Genomic DNA, 17,152 nt, shown 5'->3' with positions numbered 1-17,152 from the left:
GGCCAAATTGAAAAACAGGTCCAAAAAGTCAGTGAGGAGAAGAATGCCTTAAAAAGCAGAAAATTCACTGAAGAAAATAATTTCTCAAAATATAGAATGGAGCAAATGGAAACTGATGACTTTATGAAAAATCAAGAAACAATTGAACAAAACCAAAATAATGAAAAACTAGGAGAAAATGTGAAATATCTCACTGAAAAAAAAGAACTGACCTGGAAAACAGATCCAGAAGAGATAATTTTAAAATTATTGGATTACCTGAAAACCATGACCCCCCCCAAAAGAACCTAGATATCATTTTTCAAGAAATTATCAAAGAAAACTGTCCTATATTCTAGAAGCAAATAGTAAAATAGAAATTGAAAGAGTCCAGCAACCACCTACTAAAGGAGGTCCCAAAATGAAAACTATCAGGAATATTATAGCCAAATTTCAGAGCTTTGAATTCAAGGTGAAACAATTGCAAGTAACCAGAAAGAAATAACTCAAATATAGTGGAACCACAGTCAAGATTACACAATATAGAGCAGCTTCTACATTAAGAGATCATAGGGCTTAGAATATTATATTCTAGAGGGCAAAATAACTTGGATTACAACCAAGAATCAACTGCCCAGAAATACTGAACATACACTTTCAGGGGAAAAGATGGCCATTCAATGAAATAGGGGATTTTCAAACTTTCCTGATGAAATAACCAGAGCTGAACAGAAAGTTTGATCTTCAAATGTGAGACTCAAGTGAAACATAAATAGATAAAAATGAAAGGCAAATCAGAATGGACTTAATGATGTTGAACTCATTTTCTACCTACATAGGAGGATAAAACTGATAACTCATAGGAACTTTCTCATTTATTAGGGCAGTTAGAAGGAGATTTATTACAAGGTACAAGTGGGAGTTGAATTTGAAGGGATAGTATATTAAGAAGATGGAGTTAATGTGTCCTCCACCCTGAGAGAGGAATATATTGGGAGAACAGGAAAAGGAAAAGTAGAATGTGGTAATTTATTTCCACACAATAAAAGGCAAGAAAAAGATTTTGCAGTGGAGTTAGAGGGGGAAGGTGAGGGGGGGAGTGAGTGAGCCTTACTCTCATTGGAATTGGGGCAGAGAAGGAATAACATAATAATAACTCAACTGGGTATAGAAATCTATCTTACCCTAAAGGAAAGTAGAACAGGAAAGTTGGGGGGGGGGGAGTAGGTGCTAGAAGGAAGGAAGGGGAGGGGATAGTTGGATGCAAGACAGTTTTGAGGAGGGACAGGGTGAATGGCGAGAGAATACAATGAATGGGAGAGGGAGGAATAGGATGAAGGGAAACAGTAAGCAATAGTGTCTGTGGGGAAAAAATACTGAAACAAGTTTCTCTGTTAAAGACCTCATTTCTCAAATGTTGAGAACTAAGTCAAATTTATAAAAAATAAGAGCCATTTCCCAATTGATAAATGATTAAAAGATTTGAACAGTTTTCAGATGCTTTTTATTTAAATCACTTAAAAATATTCTCACTATTGAGAGAAATATGAATTGGAACAATTCTGAGATAGTACCTTATACCTATTGGATTGACTAATAGTACAGAAAGAGAAAATTACAGGTGTAGGAAGGATGTAGGGGAAAATAAGACATTAATGCATTATTGAAGAAGTTGTGGAATGATTCAACAATTCTGTAGAACAATTTGGAGCTATGCCCAAAGGGCTATAAAATCATGCTTATCCTTTGACCTAGTAGTGTCACTACCAGGTCTTTATTCCAGAAGAGATTTAAAAAAAAAAAAAAGGAAGACCAAGGTCCTATTTGTATAAGGATATTTATAGCAGCTCTTTTCTGACAAGGAAGTAGAAATTGAGGGGATGCCCATAAGATAGCGAATGCCTAAACAAATTGTGAATATATAATTATGATGGAATACTATTATTCTGTTATAAGAAATGAACAGGATGTTCTTAGTAAAAAACTTACATGAACAGATGCAATGGGATATGTACTATATAGAAAGTGACACCAATGTTTTAGAATGATCAGCAATACTGTGACCCAAGAGAACTCTGAAAGATTTATGATAAAGAATACTATCCATGCCAAAGACAGAACTGATGGTGTCTGAATACAGAATGAAAGAAAACAATCAGATTTCCAAGAAGCATGACACATGAATTATCACATTTCATTAAACATAATGTTTCCATACTACAATCTTATTTCTTAGAACAAAAGCAAACACAATATAAAGGTTTCTTAATTTTAACCTTAGAAACATAATGGATTTTACATCCTTTGTTTTTAAAGTTCTTTTACTTCTACCCAAATATAAAGAAAATGATATTCTTCAGGAATTGAACTTTATATCTGTGATAAATTCAACACATTAACATAATTCTTACCTATGCCATAGAATGGCAACAAATTCAGATCAAAATCAACAAAATCCTTTGTACTGACAGATTTAGTTGCATTTAATGGGGAAAATGCTTCAATATTGAAAATACTAAACTTACTTTTACTAACTTGAAAAATAGAAAATTTCTATGAGAGTTATAAGCAGGGACATAGCTAATTAAGTGGACAACATCTAGAAAATGAAACTCCAACATAAACTTTCAAAATTCCAGTGTTTCCCTTCATTATGTAGGTAATTTAGTTCAAAAGATTAATTCCAAGTTGTGTTTTGAGTCACATTCATTGAGAGTAGAAGGATCATTATTAACAATTTCAGCAAAGGCCCTCTTCCCTCCTGACCTAGGGTGTTTATCAGACATTCTAAAAGATCTCCACTAAATTTGTAGATAGAACTTATCATTTTGTCTGTGTACATATATGTATAAATATATATATATATATATATATATATATATATAGAGAGAGAGAGAGAGAGAGAGAGAGAGAGAGAGAGCTTCAGAATAAAAATCCATATCAAAATAGCAAAATCTATCAATATACAGGGTCCACAAGATCTCATTAATTAAAATATGTTGAACAAAATAGTTGTTAATATCAAAGTATTGTACTGAATTAGCTTACAGGCAAACACTGCAAATAAGGAACTTTTATAAATTTTTATCACAAAATTTCCAAATATCACCTTCCTTGAGACAAAAATGGATTTATAAAGGCTCAAGTCAGGAAAAAATTCTCAATTAAATTACCCTTCTCAAAAACTCAATACATATTTTAACTACTTCTAGAAATAATCTCACAGTAAACCTCCAAATTAACTCACATATGAATATATCCTTAATAATGCAGGTTTGTATATACAAATACATTGTTGGTTAAAAACAAACTTATGAAGTAGACCCTAATTTTATACCAAGATTTTTTTTCTTTACCAATAGAAATTCTACACCACAGAAAAATAAGCATTTAGGATTAGATGGTTCTAAAGATTTCTTATAAGATTACAAGAATTTCTTTGTATTTCTGTTAATAATATTAGGAATCTTATAAACATAACCAAAATAACTTTATATATTTCTTTTTGTATAGAAGTATAGACATTAGAATAGTGGTAGTTTTCCAATCCATGTAATGATGCTCCTTTTGATATTTAGGGGAATAATGCATGGTACAGAAAGCAAAGTCAGTTACATCTCCAAAGGTTTTTATCCCACATGCAAAATGTCTCAGATATAGTTAAATTTTAGTTACAATAGGCAATAAAGAAAAATTCATGAGATTTATTTCACTTAAAGTTTCTTAATTTCTTCATTCTGTTTATTGTTAATAGTACAATTTTAATCTCCCAATATTTAATTCATGAGATAATCTGTCCTTACTAATAATACTAGGGGTTACAATTATTCACCAATATTCTTTAATATTAGAACATTTAGAAACACGAAAATACCATGGTCACAATTATGCATTTTAAAAACTTGAAAATTTCTTAATTTAACTAAAATTTTTTTTTCAGAATCTTGCACAAAACATCAGCTCATATAACATTAAAGAGATTTTATGGCTTAATACCCTTCTTAAATAGACAATCCTGTTCATTTTCCCTTTGGGACTAAAATTTGGCCTAAAACAAACCAAATCTGGACTTACAAACAACTTTAATTTCTAATATATTTTCCTCCCTTCTTTATATTTATGCAGTAACTACAGTTCACAAACTACCTTTTCGGTCCTAGTTAAATTGTTTTGCTGCATCTCAAGGAGTGGCTAGTTCGAAAAGTTTCCTACAGATTTAATTTTGAACCTTTTCTCCTAAGTGTAAGCCTGCTTTTCTAATTGATTTCTAAAGGGAAAGCTTATCTTTTACAATTTCTCACAGAAGTCAAACCACTGTATTTTTCCTTAAAATGCTCTTAAGATGGAGCTAGGCCCTGAAATCTTAAAAATGCTGACATCCTAAATTAGATGATAATCTGTTACTGTTTATTAGTTTTAAATTAGTCTTTTAAACAATTGAATCTGACATTCAAACAAATTAAAGGAATATTTCACGTTTTCAAACTTTCATTTAATTAATATTGGAGCTACAAGTGAACTCAGATGCCCATGTTTTATATTTTTCCCAAGATATTAGCAAATGGAGTCTTAGATTAATAATTTAGTATGCTAAAATTATAATTTTTTAAAACTTAATATCAGAATAGGATTTACTGTTTCTATCTTTTATTCTGAAATCAAAGTCTTGATTACTCCTCTAAGAGCTCCTTAACTTAGTGCTATATGTGCTATTATGATGTTTTGATTTTTCATTTACCCCAGCTATGAAGACATCTTAAATTATTTCAGATCTAGGTTTTACACTGTCAGAAAGATTCCATATCTGTCTCTCTCTCTGTCTCTGTCTCTCTGTCTCTCTCTCTCTTTCCCCATATATATAATATATATATATATATATATATTATATGTGTGTGTGTGTGTAGATCTAAAATTTATCATTAAAATCAAATTATAAAAACTGTCATGATCCAATTGTAGTCAGATTTTGATAAATTACGGACAAAAAAGAGCAACATAATAGTTTCAAATTACTTTCTGTTTTGTATGGTGAGAAACAGGACATTAAAGTATAAGATGAAGAACAAGACTTAAAATTTAAAATATGGCAAAATAATTCCAATTTAATACATTTTAAATTAAACAATCCTTAATTTTAAATTAATCCTTTAAATAGCCAAACAGGTAGCTTTTTAATTTTTCAATCCATTTTTAAAAATTTAAAACAAAACACTTTGTGCTTTAGAATAGCAATTAACCTTTGTTATAATTCTATCTTTTGGATTTGCAAAGAAATAGAGATAGGGGAATGAGGAGAACATCCTCCAATGTGAATGAGGTAAGAGAAGCTGTGTTGCAGGTCCACCAGAGCAAATTTAAGAAACAAATGGGCCTTTTTGACCCAAATTAGAGTCAGGAATAGGAAAACAGACTTTCCTCCTTTAAAATTGCAGTGTATGGATAAAAATAGTCCAAGGTATATCAAAATTGCATATTTTGGAAGACAAATTCTATTTCCCTCACCCGCCCCACACCCATTTCCAGCTGAAAAGTCAACAAGGAAATGACAGGTGGCTAGAAGCCACTTCTCTGACAGGAGAGGAAAATGAAAAAGGGGAACAGAATTTTGGCCAATTAGGACACAGAAAATAGATAATTAACAGAACCAATCAAGGCACAGAGAAAACAAAAATAATCCAGACAAAGCTGCACTATAGCAAGAAGAATTTTAAAATCTCACCTTCCACCAGTCACCGCAGCTCTGAGAAAGAAGGGGCAGAGATCCTTGCAAACCTTCTTCCTAGGAGCACCCCCCCTTCCCCCCCCCCCCAATACAAAGGTTAGTGGCTAGAGCTGCTTCCATGGAAAGAAATTCCATCTCTGCATTGTCATTCTAAATATATATATATATATATATATATATATATATATATTAATACTAGTAAGATGACCCATAAAGAGACTACTGACCTAATTCTCATTAACATAAAAAATACTGGTATTAAGAAAAGCAACAAATAAATATTCAACACATACCAGAGGGCCCTTGAAACAATTCTAAAGGGCACCAGTTGCAAGACACCCAAACTGCAGGAGTTACCTAAGCAAAGTCTCATATTATCAGGTGCCAGAAGCACAGTCCCAAAATAAATAAAACATATACAAATGGTGGACACCTGAACAAAGTCTCACTATTGCACACAAGAGACAGAACACCAAAACAGTGAAATATACAACAAACAAGGGGGTCACCCAAAGTCTCACATCATTGGGTGCCAGAGGCAAGATCCACCAAAACAAAGAAACTTAAAAGAGCACACCTCAAAAAATTCTCACACCAGAGAGGCACCAGAGGCCATAGTGGTACCCAGAACAGAAAAAAAACAGAAAATTCCTACCAACAGAGGCAAGAATTTCCATTGAAATGGTAAATCATAGAGAACATTTTAACTTCAACTAAAACATGATTTTGAACTAGAGCAGGGAATTGAAAAATTACAGACCTCCTTCCTGCCAAGACTATGATTTTCTTCAGGCGACAATTTACTTGATTTGGTCCTTTGGGTGGCAGCTTTGGGAGGAAGAGGACTTGTTTGTCCTCAAATTCCCATATATATCTGCATGTCATGGCACAAAACTGTAAAATTTAATAATTTAAGGTTAAAATAAAATAGCAGAAATATAAGTTAGGGATGCTGAGCAAAATGAGCAGAACCAGAAAAACATTGTACACCCTAACAGCAACATGGCAGTAATGATCAACCTTGATGGACTTGCTCATCCCTTCAGTGCAACAACCAGGGACAATTTTGGACTGTCTGCAATGGAGAATACCATCTGTATCCAGAGAAAGAATTATGGACTTTGAACAAAGACCAAAGACTATTAATATCAAATTAGGAAAAAACCCCATTATATTATTATGTAATTTTACTATCTCATACTTTATTTTTCTTCCTTAAGGATATGATTTCTCTGTCATCACATTCAACTGAGATCAATGTATATAGCATGGAACCAATGTAAAGACTAATGGAATGCCTTCTGTGGGGAGTGGGGGGAGGCGGGCAAGAGTGGGGGAAAGTCTAGAACTCAAAATGGATAAAATCTTTCTTAAAAAAATTAAATTAAATTAAATTAAGTTAAAAAAATTTTAAAAAGAAATATGTTAGATATGGAATTTATTCTCCAAGACTTACCAAGAAACCTATAGGTGGAAGCTATTATGGTAATGAAGATACTAAGTAGAGGGAGACTGGGATATTTATGTATAAACTAAGATAAGGAAAATATTAAAGCTCCCCAGAAGCTATCTTGTAGGTCACACATTTTTAAGTTGCAATCATTCTTATACAATGTTATAACAAAGATTCAGTTACCTCTTTTCCTGATTAATGTATAGCAAGGGTAGGACAAGTTCTAGCTATTCTTATTATTTGCCCTTCAGAGTTTTAATTAACACTTGGGGAGATAGCATTGCATCTCTTATAACAGAAATAAATCATATTTTTTTAACAGTAATATAGGTTTGAAATACTTATTAAACTTTCTCAATACATACAAGCACATATATATCTCCATGATATAGTTCGCCATGTTCTCTGATATTATTTTCTGCCCCAGAAAGTTTTCAGAAATCTTGATTTTAAGGGGAAAAAAATTTAGACCAGTTGAACTATCAAATATACAGTCCAGTTTTACAGGACTTCAATCTTGGAGTAAATAAAAGATTTCCTCCCTTACAGGGATATCTTAATCCTTTCTCAAAGAAGGAGGAGTCCTATCAGGTGGGTGGGGAGGCTATAAATGATATATTTGAGACCAGAGTTACTCTTTGTTAGTTCCTTTTTCCTAAGTCCCTTAACTTTTGTTTTCCTAATTTTCCTAAAAGAAAGAGTCTATAAAGTGTTTTGTGTTAAAGAAATATTATTTCTTAGTATAAGATGTCCCCAAAATTTTGGTGCAGTTTTAAGCTTTAATAGCTATTATTATCTTATTATTAATCTATTAACTAAATTAATTATTATTTATCAAAATTAAATAAACTATTTATTGGCTTATTGTTATTTAGCTACTTAAGCTTGAATTTTACTTTTTAGAAATGGATGAACTATCCTGTTGGTAAACTGTGGAGTTCTCATTTTTCATTTGGCAGCTTCTGTATGTCCCCATTATTTTTATCAAACCAGTCTTGGTGTTTGCTAATGTTCTGGCCCAGATGAGCAAATACAGGGCTGTACACCAGATCTCTGAAAGTTGCCCGTTACCAAGTGTGTGTTGGCTCAGTTTTCCTTCCAAGTTAGCAACAAACTGTTCCAGCTCAGAGAAACATTCTAATCTCTTGACATTAATTCTTCTAACAATCATTTTACCTTGGGGTTGCTCCTTGGGGTTGGATAAGCAGACAATTATTAGAACACTATTTCCAGCCCCTTCCTAGCATTGCAGTTCGATTCTTAAACAGGCTGCTCAGTCACCCAGGGGACTGCGGAATCCCACTACTGCTTTCAGTGGAGAAATGACCTTATGAACCTGGACCACCTCTGTGCAGGGTACAGATCTGTGTGATTAATGGTTTTAGTTTGGATTCTCACCTACAGTAAGATACTCCAAAAGAGGAAAATCATGAAGTAGTTTATTATCGTTATTATTAAAACAAAGGTAAAATCAAAGGAAGCTTGCAACAGCAGTAACTAATGATTCCTAATAGTATTATAAGTATAACAAATGCAATTAAGATAATGAAAGAGATAGGAAACATTATCAAAGATAATCCAAAGACATAGAAAGTTTTATCAAAGATAATCAATCAAGTTACCAATCAGACAACCAAACAAGCAGGATCCCAGAAATGCCAACTCATGGAAGACACCTCAGACTGAGGAACCCCAGTTTTCAACAGCCCCTTCCATAGTCTGGATCAGAAGGGTCCCAGGCAGACAGTCCTCTCCATGGTTGAGATTCCAAAGGGATCTGAGTAAAGCTTGTGTAATTATAAGATTCTAAACAAAGAAGGCATAGTGCCAAGTATCTACCTGACCAAAAGATCCATCCTGAAACCCACCAAGTTTCAGGAGGGATCTTTCTTCTCCAGATAAGTGGGGAAGGGAGTGCATTTATAGGACTGGCCAAGTTCCAAGTAAATGCTCCCCTCCTTATTGGGGATTGGCTGGGTTCCCAATTATATGAGTGTTTTACTACAAGTTCATCATGCCTCTAACTTGTTTTACTATTTTTGTTCAGGTTATATTAGAGACATGGAAGAGCTTCACTGATTAATCATTCAAGCTTCCAGTGTTACTGCACCTGTTGCTTTGTCACTTGCCTGTCACAGGACTTTGAAGAATGGTTATGAGTGATGTCTTTTGCTGCATGCTATAAACTGGATTTAAGTGAGGTAGAGCTGCACAAAATCAACCACCTCACTCTCTCTTCCAAAGTCATGATCTGGCATAGCAAGACAGTCAAAACAACTGGTGATGGTTCTAGATGGGGTGGATGACTGTGACAACTTCTATGTCTAACCAAGTTCAAAGTGCTCTGCAGCACCTGCTTCAGTTGACTTCATGACCCTTGGAACTAATTGCTTTCCTCCACCCATTCTACCAGTGGGAGACTTCACATGCTTGGGGTAAACACCTCCCACTACTCACCGATTAGTTTGAGACTCCCTCAACCTGGTTTAGTCCACCTGCCAAAACAGTTTGCCTGAGTGTGGCTTCTGTGCATGCTACAGCTTCTTGGAGCCACAGGTAAGAGAGTTAGGTGACTCAAGTGGCCATCAAAGGTGGAAAGCAGGTTTGAAGAAGGGTCAGCCAAGCCCTTTCACAAGGTACTAGTCTTCCTTGAACCCGCCCTATACCCCAAGGCAATGGGGGGGGGGGTCAAGTGACTTGCCCAAGATCCTATAGCTAATTATTAACTGTCTGAGGCTGAATTTGAACTCAGGTCCTCCTGACTCCAGGGCCAGTCTCTATCCATTTTGCCACCTAGCTGCTTAGAGAGATGCAGGGCTTTTAGCTTAGTAAGAAGGCAAATGAAATTCAATTTTATGCAGACAGTAACAAACCACAATGCTTTTTATGATGTCCTGAAAGCTATTTATAGGCCAAAGACATATATATGCATCTCAACTACTCAGTGCTGATGAATCTGCATGAATTGACAATAGGGACATGATTCTAGAGATGGGTTGGACACTTCTATAGTGTTCTTAACAGACCATTATCAATCAATGCAGAAGCCAATGACAGTTTACCTCAAGTTGAAGTCAATCAAGTCCCTAGCTGAAGTTTCAACTAAAGAAGAGGTTTTGAATGCCATTAGGCTCCTTTCAAGTGGCAAAGGACCTGATCCTGATTCTATTACAGTTGAGATCTACAAGGTAATAGGTCCATTGCTCATCCAAAAACTGCCTGAAATTTTCTAGATTATATGGCATGAAGTGGTTATCCCCCAAGAATTCCAGGATGCCTCCATTGTCCATCTCTATAAAGGTAAAGGGAATAGAATGTCCTGTGACAATTATAGGGGATTTCTCTTTTAGTCGTTGCTGGTAAGATTCTTGCCAGGGTCCCTCTCAATAGACTTATCCTTCACCTGGAAGTTGATCACCTCCCTGAGAGCCAGTGTGGCTTCAGAAAGGGTAGAGGAACAGTTTATATAGTGTTTGCTGCCCAACAACTCCAGGAAAAATGCCAGGAATGGAACAGAGGTCTGTATGCAATATGTGAAGATCTGAACAAGGCCTTTGATACTGTCTGGAAAATTATGTCAAAAATTGGTTCCCAGAGAAGTTCATAAGTATTGAACATCAATTTTATGATGGCGAGCACACCTGGGTTCTGGATAGTGGACAATGCTCACGAGATTTCCCAGTTAACAATAGTACAAAGCAAGGATGTGTTCTTGTTTCCATACTTTTTAGCATGTTTTCAGCCATGTTATCAAATGCCCTCACTGAGAATGAACATGGCCTCAATGTCAGCTACCATACTGTTGGCTAATTCTTCAACTTGAAAAGGCTACAAGTCAAGACCAAAGAGGAAGGAGTGTTGGTGCACGATCTTCTGTTTGCAGATGACTGTGCACTCAATTCAGCCTCTGGAGCTGGGATGCAACAAAGAATAGATCAATTCTCTGCTGTTTGTGCTAATTTTGGTCTAACAATTAACAACAAGAAAACACAGGTCCTCCATCAGCCAGCACCACACCATCCACATGTGGAACCATTGATTTCAGCAATAGAGAAGTTTTGAGTACTATGGACAAGTTCACTTACCTTGGCAGTGTCCTTTCCAAGGAGGTGCACATTGATAATGAGGTTGACACACTGCCAGAGCTAGCTCAGTATTTGGGAGGCTCCAAAAGAAAGTGTGGGAGAGAAGAGGTATTAGACTGACTACCAAACTGAAAGTCTACAGAGCCATTGTGCTGACCTCATTGCTATATTCCCTGAAGGGGCTGGTGATTATCAGTGTTCTTGGCTCAAGGAGTAAAGTGGACTTGAGGGGGAAAAAAAGATCTTTCATCCCAAATAACTGTTTCTCTAAACTGAGTTAGATCTCCCTGGCCAGAAAATTGTCTAATTTGCAATAAGTAGCCAGCAATCTATAAAAACATTAGTCATTAGAAGATCAAGGATTAGTTTACCTGTCAGATCTATGGAAAGGGGAAGTTTATGACTAAGGAAGAGTTGGAGAACATCACCAAAAACCAATTAAGTGATTTCAATTACATTAAATTAAAAAGCTTTTGCACAGATAAAACCAATGTAACCAAGATCAAAAGAAATGTAGTAAATTGGGAAACAATCTTTTACAACTAATGATTTGACAAAGGACTCATTTTTAAAATATACAGAGAACTGAGTCATATTTTTTAAAACAAAAAGCCATTCCCCAATTGACAAATGGTCAAAGGATATGCAAAGGCAATTTACAGATGAGGAGATCAAAGCAATCCATAGCCATATGAAAAAATGCTCTAAATCATTAATTATTAGAGAAATGCAAATTAAAGCTTCTCTGAGGTACCACCTCCCACCTCTCAGATTGGCCAATGTGACCAGGAAGGATAATGATCATTGTTGGAAAGGTTGTGGGAAATCTGGGACACTATTACACTGTTGGTGGAGCTGTGAACTCATCCAACCCTTCTGGAGAGCTATTTGGAATTATGCCCAAAGGGCAACAAAAATGTGCATACCCTTTGACCCAGCAATACCACTACTGGGTCTATACCCTGAAGAGATGAGGAAAAAGGGTAAAAACATTACTTGTACAAAAATATATATAGCAGCCCTGTTTGTGGTGGCAAAGAATTGGAAATCAAGTAAATGTCCTTCAATTGGGGAATGGCCTAGCAAACTGTGGTATATGTATGTCATGGAACACTATTGTTCTATTAGAAACCAGGAGGGATGGGATTTCAGGGAAGTCTGGAGGGATTTGCATGAACTGATGCTGAGTGAGGTGAGCAGAACCAGAAAAACACTGTACACCCTAACAGCAACATGGGAGTGATGTTCAACCTTGAAGGACTTGCTCATTCCATCAGTGCAACAATCAGGAACAATTTTGGGCTGTCTGCAAAGGAGAGTGCCATCTGTATCCAGATAAGGAGCTGTGGAGTTTGAACAAAGTTCAAGGACTATTCCCTTTAATTTAGAAAAAAACAGATATCTTATTGTCTGATCTTGTTACCTCTTAGACTTCTCTTCTTTAAGGATATGATTTCCCTCTCATCACACTCAATTTGGATCAAGGTACAACATGGAAACAAAGTAAAGACTGACAGAGTACTTTCTGTGGGGGGGGGGGTAGGGGGAGGAAAGCAAGATGGGGGGGGAAATCGTAAAACTCAAATAATAACTTTAATAAGAATTGATTTAGAAAAGAAGTAAAAAAAATTAGTCATAATAGCAAATTCTTGACTAAATATGTTTGCTTTTCCTAGCCACTACAATACAAGTTACATGGGGCTTAGATTCTAGCTTGTAAAAATCTGAATATTTTAGGTGTAGCTCCAGTAACCAATACGTTGTTTGAGCTGAAAAATAAGGCTGAATTTAGTGACTGGAATAAATTTGTCCTTGAAAATGAGGTGGGGTCCTCACTGAGTTTTGGTCTGTTGAAAATAAATGTGTTAACATTCCCAGAGTTTGTCCTAATCAGGAACAAATGTTACCAGAGTTTTGGCCTTAAGAGCAAAACAGAATTAGGTTAACAAGCATATTAAAAGATATTTCTCTAAGTGAAAGATTACATAGGCAAGTGTTGGGGGGGGGGTCTGGGTAGAGAACCAACCCCCCCAAAATGGAGCCTTAGGGTTAGCTTTGGTCATCAGAAGGTGGGATCTGAAACTCACCTCTGGCTAGTCCCTTGGATGGGGTGAGGGCAATTCAGATTGAGGGTAAAACTGTTCACACTGGAAACCTTTATCTTAATTTGCTTTGAGCAATGGTTTGAGGATCTTTTAATATTTTGAAACTCTTGTTCAGGAAAATATCATTTTTATTTCATCCTTCAAATACCTAAATTTTTTAAAGAGGAAAAAATTTCTTATGAAGTAGAAATTTACTTAATAGAAATTTAAATTGAAATGGCACACAAATAGCTTCAGTAAAACCCAGATATAAGATTAATGTTAGTACTTCTTGTGTTTTCTGTTCTCCTCCAAAGTCAGATTCCCACAGACTATGAGATGTAAAATAACATGCTTTCAAGATTGCTCCAGTAATGCCTCATCAAAGAAATGTATGTCATCCAACATTAACTGGGTTCAACAAGGATATCAATTAAAAAACAATTTCTCATCTTCTTCAAAACCAGAGGGCACAAGAGAGTTGGGCTGGCATGTTTGCTCTTCAGTTGTGCTCTATTGGTCCTTATTAAATACTACTGGACACTTCCAGGGGCAACAATACTGGGGCATATAGTTGTGACATTTTTCTTCTTCTTTTTCTTTTTTTTTTGAACACAAAAATTTTTATTAGCATAAAAAATACATATCTAGTATCCAACATTAAAACCAGGTCATATATATGTATGTAGATTTTTTTTTTTGCATCAACTACTGAATGCTCTTATCTCTCAGCTATGCATTAAAGAATTTGCACTTATGTAAACAAATCTTAACTTACCAAAGAAAGGGAACTTGCAGATGTAGTAGTTAGTGTATAGTACACCAAGAAGTTAAGAGTGGGAAATTACTATTACAGCTTACTACATTGAATATTTCTGTAAGAACCTTAAAATAACAGAAAATGTGGCCAAAATATTTCAATTGAAATGAGGTAAGTCATATGAAAGTGTTTTTAGAAGCAAATAATACTAATGTTGAATGTTGAGATGAGAATATTAACAGAATTCCTGGAAAATTCCCTTTGATGTTTGCATAGTTTAGCTTATCTTAAAAAAAAGAAATAAAAAATTAGCCAAAACACCATTATAAAAAAGAGGCAATTATCTGGTACCAGTTAAAATCTGAGTACTTAAGTATTTTTCTTACTTAGAAAAAAAAGTGACATATATATATATATATATATATATATAATACTACTTAACAGAGAAAAAGAAGAATGTTAAATTCAGGGCTATCATTTGAAAGCTGCCTTTTGGGTAGAACATTAAACAGAGGTAGATGGTTAAACATTAGTGGCCAAGTTATTCTAGCAGCTAACCTTTGTCTTGAAACACATTCTGTCAAGTGTTCACAAAGTGTTTCAAAAAGTCAGCCCAAAGACTAAGCAATTAAGTTTTTTTTTTCTTTTATATGGAAAGAGAGTGAGAATAGACTGTTAAGAATATGATGGCTTAAAGCACTATATACCTAGCTCATGCATTTATTTTAGCAGTAAAATGAAGCGTATACCTAAGCTTCCTAGGCTTATTTCAATCTAAGCAGCTACCACCACTCATCAGGCCAATTCTAGTCAAAGTACGATTGCAGGGTGCCATGCCAACGGACATCACAGGTCCAACAATGGAAACCTCCTCCCAGTGAATTGGCATTACGAATATTAACTTTAATTGTTGAAATACCTAGTTTTTCGAACATTTTTTGAGTTGGAATTTCATTGGCATCTACCATAAAACGTTTTTCATCCAGCATTAAGACATTCATGGAGAGCCATTTGGATGACATCCAGAGTGGGTGGCCATCTGGGCTGATTGGAGTTGGAGGAGTAACTATAGTCCATCCTGCTTTCTTGAAAAGTTCAATCTGATGACACTGCCGGTCAGGGTTGGAAAGCACAAGCCCAAGTCCAATGATATTGAAGGTGGCATCAATATGCATTGGATTGGGATCTTTAAAGGAGATGATATGCACCCTGTAGTCTGGAGCAAGATGCCTACGCATCCACTCGATGCCCAGGTAATTTGTTACCTGGCTTCTCCGTGCAAAAATATCTCTTCCAGCTCGAATGAAGTCAGCAGCATCAAAACACGGCTCATATTCAGTCGTCACAAATTTTCCCTGAGCAGCCAATTTGTGTCTGTCTTCTACGGAATAGATAGGATAATCCTGATCATAAAGCTCATTGGCCATTGTGGGTTTAGGAGCAGTTGTCCGCTTAGCCCCACGATGGAAATAATCTTTGATAACTGATCTGCATGCTCGATACTCAAAGAAGCGTGCGCGCCATGCCATGGGAGCTTCAATGATTTCATTTCCAACTACTATCAGAATGTCTCTGGGCATTGCACCATACAAACCTGTAGACTCAAAATCTGGTGTTTTGTACTTTAAAGATCAATCAATGGGATCCGGTCTCTTAACAGTAACTCCTTCCATTTTCAAAATATTGCACATTTCTTCAATTTCAGCAACAGCCTTTTTCAAATGCTCCTTGGGAAAGTACTGGCCTCCATGCTGCTGATAAAACGGCCAATACTTTTCATATGTGTTGGCCTTGACTTCCACGGTGAAGGGGGGCACGCAGGCATTTTCAGCCCTTCCTACAATCACCTCCTCCAGCGGGTCCCACTCGTTATAGGAGGAGCCGGGGCAGTCCTTCGTGGCGGGCTCCGTGGCCTTGTCCTCAGCAGCAAGGGGCTTCCTGGAGGCTGCTGCACCCATCCTGTGAGGGCTCTCCCCAGCCGAGACCCGATGTGATGCACCGCCTCGGCCCCCCGGCTCCCGCCGCGGGCAGCGGACCCGCGGCATGTCCCCGGCCGCAGCCTCTGGTCTCCCGCGGCGGGCAGCCCGGCTCTGTCCGCAGGACACGCGGCCACACGCGTCCGACACTTTCCTCTGCTTCCAGATGATGGCTTCTTTTGGAGTCAATAGATGAGGTGTATCTTCGCTATTTTGGATTGAAATTGTAATGCTGGGGCGGCTAGGTGGTGCAGTGGATAAAGCACCGGTCCTGGAGTCAGGAGTACCTGGGTTCAAATGCTTAATAATTACCTAGCTGTGTGGCCTTGGGCAAGCCACTTAACCCCGTTTGCCTTGCAAAAACCTAAAAAAAAAATTGTAACTTTCCTAGTTATAGTTACAGCTCTTTTACTGTAGATCTATGGATGAATTTCAGGGAGTCATAAAATCCTTGAATTTAGATGGGGAAAATATTTAGATATTTATTTCAATGAAATTAAATTCTTTTGAAATATTATGTAATTTATTTCATGCATTTAAAAATATTGTTCTGAGAAGGGTTACATGATTCAAACACAAAAAGATTAGGAATCTTTGCTTTAGAATAAAGGACAGAAACTCTTAACACACTTGTGAGTCTTAAGTCATCTCTCTGTCTACCAGCCTATTTCTCTGAAGATTCAGGCTTTAATAGATTTTGCTCAGTCTTTTCCTCAGGCACCACACTCTTTTGAAGACCTTGATAGAAAACTACCAGTTAATTAGTGCCCTTAGCCTTAATTCTGTATATTCAAACCATACTTCCTGGTCAATGAGTCTTAGTTCATGTCAGACTTCTCTCATTAGTTTAGGGTCAGAAAATCTATGTGACTACCAATCTAATTTCCAGTAATTAAACTACACTTAGTTATCCTTCATGTAAAGGCTGCACTGAAATCCTCCAGGTTCCTAATTCCCATACTCTTTTACTTGCTCATGTAAATGAATGGGGGAGGGAAAAAAAGAAATGGAATAAAACTAAGTTCAGGGGACAAAGATATGATTTTTTCCTCTACCTGGGCTAGGACATCACCTATGTAATATATGTGAATCA

General features: G+C 36.2%; 1 pseudogene; it reads right to left on the bottom strand.

Moving 5' to 3' along the window:
• Nucleotides 1–14,758: 14,758 nt before the first annotated feature.
• On the bottom strand, nucleotides 14,759–15,955 carry LOC141499912 (glycine amidinotransferase, mitochondrial pseudogene; annotated as a pseudogene).
• Nucleotides 15,956–17,152: the final 1,197 nt, after the last annotated feature.

The sequence above is a fragment of the Macrotis lagotis genome, chromosome X (genome assembly GCF_037893015.1).
Source record: "Macrotis lagotis isolate mMagLag1 chromosome X, bilby.v1.9.chrom.fasta, whole genome shotgun sequence".
Lineage (NCBI taxonomy): Eukaryota > Metazoa > Chordata > Mammalia > Peramelemorphia > Peramelidae > Macrotis > Macrotis lagotis.
This window is presented reverse-complemented; position numbering and strand designations above follow the sequence as displayed.